This window comes from Lycium barbarum, chromosome 2 (genome assembly GCF_019175385.1).
Source record: "Lycium barbarum isolate Lr01 chromosome 2, ASM1917538v2, whole genome shotgun sequence".
NCBI lineage: Eukaryota > Viridiplantae > Streptophyta > Magnoliopsida > Solanales > Solanaceae > Lycium > Lycium barbarum.
This window is the reverse complement of record NC_083338.1, coordinates 141,618,395-141,626,765: the sequence shown is the minus strand read 5'-3', so window position 1 is coordinate 141,626,765 and position 8,371 is coordinate 141,618,395. Positions and strand designations below refer to the sequence as shown.

Sequence of the window (8,371 nt, the reverse complement as noted above, 5' to 3'; positions counted from 1 at the left end):
TTCAATGCTCCCAGTTACTGTCTGGTGGATATTTGCCCCGTCCATTTTGCAATCCATTTAGTACTGTTCACTCTTTGCTTTTTTACCTTCCTATGGTTGAAATCTGATTATATGACTGAAGTGCAAACTCCAGCCTGCAAGAATGTAAACTATCCCTTTTTTATATGCTAGCTAACAATGTAAATTTTGCCGGTCTTCCCAAAATAATTGTCTATGTAGTAAATAAAATTACGAATTGATACTTTGCTGGTACGCCTAACTGATATTGTAGAACTTTCCAAAGAATTTTTTTAATGTGTGTCTCACACAACTAGTCGCGTGAAGTTTTTTTTTTTTTTTTTTTTTCTTGAGATAAAAAGATGAACCTAGAATTTGTTTCTCTTGCTTTGATAGCGAGTTATCTGGCTCTGTTGGCAGTAAATATGGAGTTGATATTTCCGAAAATGATTTGGTGTGATGCTGGATAAAAATGGATGTATAAAATGAAATGTGCAAATTCGCACGATTGTCCCCATTTTGGGGCGCTCTTTAATTTTTGTCCCTCAAATTGTTGGTCTTTAATTTTTGTCCTTTGGCACTCTATAAGTAATAAAAAATTGGCCGAAAATACCTCTGACATTTTGGGTTCGAACTCTAGCAGAGTTAAAAAATAAATAAATTTCGCAAGGCAATGTTCATACAAACTATGCTTTTTCTGGCATAGTTTCTATAGAATAACTTAATTTCTACAGAACTACATCGGAAGACATAGTTTCTATGTTCTCTGGCATAGTTTTGTAGAAATTATGCCTAACATGTAACTTTGTCTGACTAGGCATGATTCTTATGAAACTTTGCCTTGCGAATTTTTTATTTTAATTTTGCCGGGGTTCGAACCCAAAATCTCTCGTTTCGTAGACCAGCGAATAAGGGTAATTTGGTCCACAAGTTTTATATGTTCTCTGGCATAGTTTTGTAGAAATTATGCCTAACATGTAACTTTGTCTGACTAGGCATGATTCTTATGAAACTTTGCCTTGCGAATTTTTTATTTTAATTTTGCCGGGGTTCGAACCCAAAATCTCTCGTTTCGTAGACCAGCGAATAAGGGTAATTTGGTCCACAAATTTTATTAAATAAGAAGTAGGAGAAAAATTAAAGACCAACGATTTGAGGGGAAAAAAAAATTAAAGAACAGTCCAGGGCCAATCCGTGCAAAAACTTGAAACCAAATATTGATCGACAGCTTGAAAAGCATTTTTTTGTGCGGATAGCCCTTCTTTTGGGATGGTCTTTATTTTTTGCCCCTTAAATTTCTGGTCTTTAAGTTTTTCCCTTCGCTTGAAAAGGTGGCCGAAAATACCCTGAGGTTTTGGGTTCGAACTCCTGCTCAGTTAAAAAAAAAATCGCAAGGCAAGGCTTTGCAAAAATTTCTGCCTTATGCAGCAGACTTTCCTTTTAAGGCATAACTAAAAGTCTATCTCATAAGACAAAACTATTCCTTAAGGTATAGACTTTGCCTTATAAGATAAACTTTTGTTTATGCCTTAAGAAAAAGTTCTGCCTTATGAGGCAGACTTTTAGTGGGGCAAGCTTTGCCTTATAAGACAAACTTTTAGTTATACCTTAAGGAAAAGTTCTGTTTTATGGGGCAGACTTTTAGTGGGGCAAACTTTGCCTTATAAGACAAACTTTTAGTTATACCTTAAGGAAAAGTTCTGTTTTATGGGGCAGACTTTTAGTTATGCATTAAGGCAAAGACTGCCGCATAAGGCAGAACTTTTTGCAAAGCCTTGCCTTGCGATTTTTTTATTTTTTATGACTAAGTCGGGGTTCAAACCCAGATCTCAGGATATTTTAGGCACAGGGCAAAAATTAAACACTAGCAATTTGAGGGACAAAAACTAAAGACCACCCCCAACGAAGGCCAATCGTGCAAATAGCCCCTTGAAAAGTGAATCCATATTATATCCTAGATACTAGTCATTTGGCCCGGGCCCAAATCGATGTTTAAATTTCCTTGCTCTTTACTTCTTTATTTTTGTAATATCAGTTTGACACTTTCTAATGAATTCTAAAATATTAAAGTACAGAAGGTATCTCAATGTTAAAGGAAAATATTTTTCTTAGTTTTTATATTAGACCTGAAAGAAAATCGAACAAATGAAAGTTTTCTAATTTCTATTTTACTAAAATTTGTTGAGATTATAGTTTCCGATGAGCAAGTTTGCTTTTCATATATTTAATTAATTTCATTTATTTTTGTGAATTGAACCCTTATTATTTGTTGGAAAAAAATTACAGTATTCAATTAATGTCAAAAATATTTAAAGCTACGATATTATTGTACAATGAAATTAATAAATTTAACTTACAAATTAATACAAATATTAAAAGTCTTTGTATAGAAGATACTTTTCTAGATATTCTTTCAAATTAAATCATACAAAGAAAAATACTGAACAGTTAATGAATTTAAATTGTTCTTATTCTATGTTTTCTTCTTTCTTCCAAAAGATGCAGGTTAAAAAATAACGTTTTTTCCTTTTTCATAATTTAATAAACCTTTTTTTAGGAAAACGTTAAATAATGTAGATTTCATAAAAATACTTTTTGTAATTGTTTAATATAACGGTATTGGAGATCAAATTGTATTTTCCTTTTACTGTTTTTTTCAAAGATTTCATAATATATATAAAAGTAATGTTTTATAGTTCCTCTTTAACATAATATTTAGTAGGTTAATCTTGTGTTAAAAGCGTGTGGACGTAAAATTAGATTCATTAAACTGTATTTCGGAATTTATTTTTGATTGAGATGGAATTCATTTTTAATTATTTAACAATGAGATAAGTTATTTGTGTTTATTCTTTTAATCTAAGACTTAATCCTATCTTAAGTGAAATCCTTGTTAATTACTTATGTTTGCAAGCACGTTCGAGACAAAATTATAGGAGAAAACAAAATAAAATACTTCACGTTTAATTGGACGAATAAAATTTTAAAATAGAAAATGATATATGATAAATAACATCAATAAATAATAAAATAAATAATATTATAAGAATAACATTTTAATTCATGATTAAGCCTATATTACGTGTCTATAATAAATTCTTAAGAAAATATATAATTTGAAAAAAGTTTTTTTTTTTTTAATAAATTTTCACCTAAAAGAAAGACTCAAATAATTATGAGTGTGCTTTGTGGGTCCCACTATATCCTCTTTCATGACATCATCACTTATAATGGCATGAAAAAGTCCTTAAAGTTCTTCAACTTTACCAAAGTGCCTGAGAACTTACAAAGCCATTAAAATTTTAATTAAAGGCAAAAAGAGACGAAAAATTCATGTTAAGACTACAAAATTTAGAGATCCTCTCTTGTATATAATAGTAACGAGTAGTCGTCCTCAGGGACCCCTCTTGGGCTGCGTTTCTTGAAAGCAATAATATCGGCAGTACGTTATCGTGCCTAATCTTTTTGTTTCTTATTGGTGAGGATTTGTTTTGGTAGTAGTTAGCACACTGGTAAACAAACAAGTAGCTCAGAAATGCACATCACTTTAATGTTGAATGTTCTGAACATTCGAATTTTATCAACCGCTTCTACAATGTCCTAATCCTGGACCCCTCTCTCCCTCTCTCACACAGACACACACTCAAAAAAAAAAAAAAAAAGAGAGAACCTGTCAATCAGCTTGTCGACAACCCTAAAACTTCTTTTTGTGACTAATTACTTTATATTTTAAGTTTTCCTTGTAATCTGTACTCCAAATTTCATTGCAAATCAAGTTAGTCCTAGCTTGTTTCTTAGAAATCAACTTAATGTGTGACTAGTCACTGGAATTGCTGGATTTGCAAAAAATAGTCCCACGTGATTGAAAGATCAAAAAAATTACATATAAGGTGTAGATATACTCTTAATAATTTGAGGTTTTTTGAAAGAAAACATTGTGCATACTTGGTCCAAAGCTGATTGATGTAAAACACAATTAGGCAAGGTTCAATTCTTAGTGGTATTAGTTAACCAACTCTTAAAGCCTCAGCTATATGATAGGTTATGAATCAATTTGACATCACTTGGATCTTTTGGATAAGTATATTTAAGGTCTGCATATTAACACGTTGCAATGGAAGGTAAATTATTTCATCGTTTGACGTTGATAAAGACATCATGCTGTTCGAACCAATCAATTCATGTCATTTAACTTACTTGAATAATAGAAACAAAAAGATAAGTAAATAGAGAGCTGTGAATTAAATAAGAACTTCTCCACTTCTCTTCACCAGTTTGAGCTTATTTTTCCTGGTTAGAATATGTAAATATTTAGTTACCATCGTTATCTCTGTAAATATGTTAGGAGAATATTTAATTACTATTATTGTTAGGTGTATATTTTAGGGGTGGGCACGGTATGGTATATACCGAATACCATACCGATACCGAAGTTTTTAATACCGCGGTTTTAGTATTATGGTATTTGGTATGAATTTAAATTTTCTTTGGTATTCGATATGGTATTTGGTATTTATAAAATGGATACCGAAATACCGTATACCATACTGAAGTTTATACTACATATATACAATCCATATATATTATATTTACTACTGCTAAATATATAGACTAGTTTTCGTATAAAAAATTACATCACATCTCATTTAATGCCAATTTGTATCTAATAGAAAATTGTACCATCAAAGCTAACTTTTTATCCAATATTTTCATGCTTTTAGTCTTTCACATATGCTGAGGCCTAGAAGCAGCCTTTAATTTGTCTCTGCTATTTTTTCAATACATTAAGACTTGAAATGGTGGAAATGGCCTATTCTCTCTACTGTTGAATGAAAATTTTGGTGTAAAATTGTTTAGGACCGAAGATTATGCTTAATTTTGGCTAATGTTGTTTAGACTTTGAAACTTTGACTACTCTATCGTGATTCAAATGTCCGTTGTGCAATTGATTAACGAAGAAAATTGCTTGTACTTTCTTTTAAATACGTCTATTTGTGTATGGTGTTAGTTTAATATAATTGAGAAATCTCGAAGTCATAATCCTTTATTACATGAGTATATACGTAAGTCGAAGTCAAATAAACTATGGTTACCGAATTACCGTACCGTGAAATACCGAAACCGAACTTAAAAATACCGAACCGTACCGAATTAATTTGGTATGGTAATGGTATCGTATTTTTAAAAACCGAATACCGAAGTTACCGAACCGAAGTTTCAAATACCGTACCATATCGTACCATGCCCACCCCTAGTATATTTAGTTACCTTTATTATAGCCTAGGATCTTTGTATATATGGACCGGTTGACAAAGAAGAAGACACACATATTTTTACCTTCTTTCATGGTATCAGACTAGGGCACGATTCTGCTCCTCTCTCTTTCGCCATCCCTGCGTCATTCTCATCTTCTTTCTCCTCTAATAAGCCACCATGACTGATTCCTCCTCATCTGATTCCACCAAGTCCTTGTTCCACCCAGCTTTGGCTGTCTCCAACATCAAGAATCACATCTCCATTACTCTCGAGATGGAAAACGTCCAATATGGGACGTAGGCGGAACTCTTCAAAATTCATGCCAAATCCCACTGAGTCCTCCACCATATCATTCCACCGGAGTCCGAGAAAGAAAAGGTGCCCAAAATCGATGCTGAACAAGAGTTATGCTCAACTCTTGATGCCACGGTTCTTCAATGGATTTATGCTACCATCTTTACTGACCTATTGCATACTATCCTTGAACCCGACTCCACGACCGTGGATGCTTGGAATAGGCTGTGTGACATATTCCAGGACAACAAAAATTCTCGAGTCGTCACTCTTGAGCATGAATTTTCTCACCCCAATATGGAGGACTTCCCTAATGCTTCCGCGTATTGTCAACAACTCAAGATTCTATCCGATCAACTCAAGAACGTCGGTGCTCCAGTCTCCAATATCCGCCTCGTCCTCCAAATGGTTGCCGGACTCACTGAAGCCTATAAGGGGGTAGGTACACTCATCCGTCAAAGCAATCCCCTTCCTCTCTTTTATCAAGCCCGTTCCATGCTCATTCTTGAAGAAACAGGCTTTACCAAACAGCTTGCCACGGGATCCACTACCGCTATGCTTACTCGGGATTACGACGATAATCCATCTTCTGGAAATAACCACCCAAACAGTCAGAATAACAGTGGTAAAAAGCATCAAAATCGCATCAACAATGGTGGAAAGAACCGTGGTAGAGGCTGTGGCAATAGGGGTAGTGGCAACCGAAACAGTGGTGGTTTCGGTGGTGGACGCGGCAGCTGGCAGCAGCACCACGACCAGCAGCAACAATGGCAGCCTTGGATGAGGAATGCATAGCAATGGCAGTGGCCCTTTATGCCGTGGCCTGTGCATCCTTGTCCGTATCCAACCACTCCAAGGCCCAGGACTAACACTCAACAAAGGCAAGCTGGTATACTTGGGCCACGTCCACCACAAGCTTACTCTACCGACGTTAAGCCCACTCCAACCGACATCGAGGCAGCGATGCACACACTTGGGCTCACTCCTCCGGATGCAAATTGGTACATGGATACCGCAGCTACTTCTCATATGACATCCACGCAAGGTAATCTCTCGTCTTATTTTAATTTGAGCAATAATCGTGGTATAATTATTGGAAATGGTCATTCAATTCCAATTCGTGGTTATGGTCATACAAACTTGGCTCCCCCCAACCCACATTTAGCTTTAAAAAATCCCCTTTATGCTCCTCAACTTATCAAGAACCTAGTCTCAGTTTGAAAATTCACCATAGATAACTCAGCTTCTGTTGAATTTGATCCTTTTGGTTTTTCTGTGAAGGATTACCGGATGAGATATGATAGTCGGGGCGAGATTTATTCCATCACCACCACACCACCATCTTTTTTTGCAGCTTTAACTTCATCTTTGTGGCATGATCACTTGGGTCATCCGGGAGCACCTGTTTTTGACTCCCTTTAGCTAAATAAATTTATTGAATGTAATGGACCGATTAAGTCTCATGTTTGTCATTCCTGCACTCTTGGAAAACATGTTAAATTTCCATTTGTTGCATCTCATTCACAAACATGTATGCCGTTTGATATTATCCATAGTGATCTTTGGACATCTCCCGTTTTGAGCTCTTCAGGCCACAAATATTATGTTATGTTCTTGGATGGTTACTCTAAATTTTTGTGGACATTTCCCTTATCAAATAAGTCTCAAACGTTATCCACTTTCTTAGTCTTTCGATATTTCATTCGCACTCAATTTGAACGGGAACTAAAGAACATTTAATGTGATAATGGTCGGGAATTTGATAATGGTCCATTCTGGGAGTTTTGCAAATCTAATGGCTTGTCTTTTTGCCTCTCTTGTCCTCATACCTTATCACAAAATGGAAAGGCTGAAAGAAAAATTCGAACAATCAACAACATGGTTCGCACTTTACTTACTCATGCGTCTTTACCTCCTTCGTTTTGGCATCATGCATTACAAATGGTCACCTACCTCCTCAACATTCTTCCTCATAAAGAATTAGCCTATCAATCTCCTCACAAAGTACTCTATCACAAAGACCCATCTTATTCTCATCTTCGGGTGTTCGGTTGCCTATGTTACCCCCTTTTCCCATCTACTACCATTAACAAGCTTCAAGCCCGTTCTACCCCATGTATGTTTTTAGGCTATCCATCCCATCATCGTGGTTACAAATGTTATGATTTATCATCCAAGAAAATCATCATAAGTCGTCATGTCGTGTTCGATGAAACCCAATTTCCATTTGCGAAGCTGCATACTCCCTTAGATCATCACCATTATGACTTTCTGGATGATGGACCCTCTCCTTATGTGATCCACCACTTAGCCTCGCAAACAAGCCTAACTTCCAGCAACCATACTCCACTGCCCATTGGTCCTCGCAGTCCACCACCCACAGCCACATCTGCCTCACCCTCAGATGCTACCGCCAACCCCACTGTCCAGCCTATGGCCATTTCCGGCCCAAGCCCACCAGTCCAGTGTTCTCTTCCAGCCCAAAAACCGGTTACTTGGAGTCAACATGATATTGTCAAGCCTAACCCAAAATACAACTTCATTACTCATACTTCCAAATCTTCTCTTCCTTGTAACCCCGTGTCTGCCTTACGTGACCCGAATTGGAAAATGGCTATGGAAGATGAATATAAGGCTCTTATTAAAAATAAGACATGGGATTTGGTGCCCCGCGCACCTAATGTCAATGTATTTCGATCTATGTGGATTTTTAGACATAAAGAAAACTCTGATTGTTCCTTTGAGAGGCATAAAGCCTGACTTGTAGGTGATGGCAAAACTCAACAGGTTGGCGTGGATTGTTGCGATACTTTTAGCCCGGTAG

The 8,371-nt window shown here is 36.0% G+C and overlaps 1 pseudogene; it reads left to right on the top strand.

Annotated features, from left to right (window-relative positions):
- The first annotated feature begins 5,430 nt into the window (after nucleotides 1-5,430).
- On the top strand, nucleotides 5,431-6,342 carry LOC132629041 (uncharacterized; annotated as a pseudogene).
- The last annotated feature ends 2,029 nt before the right edge of the window (nucleotides 6,343-8,371 follow it).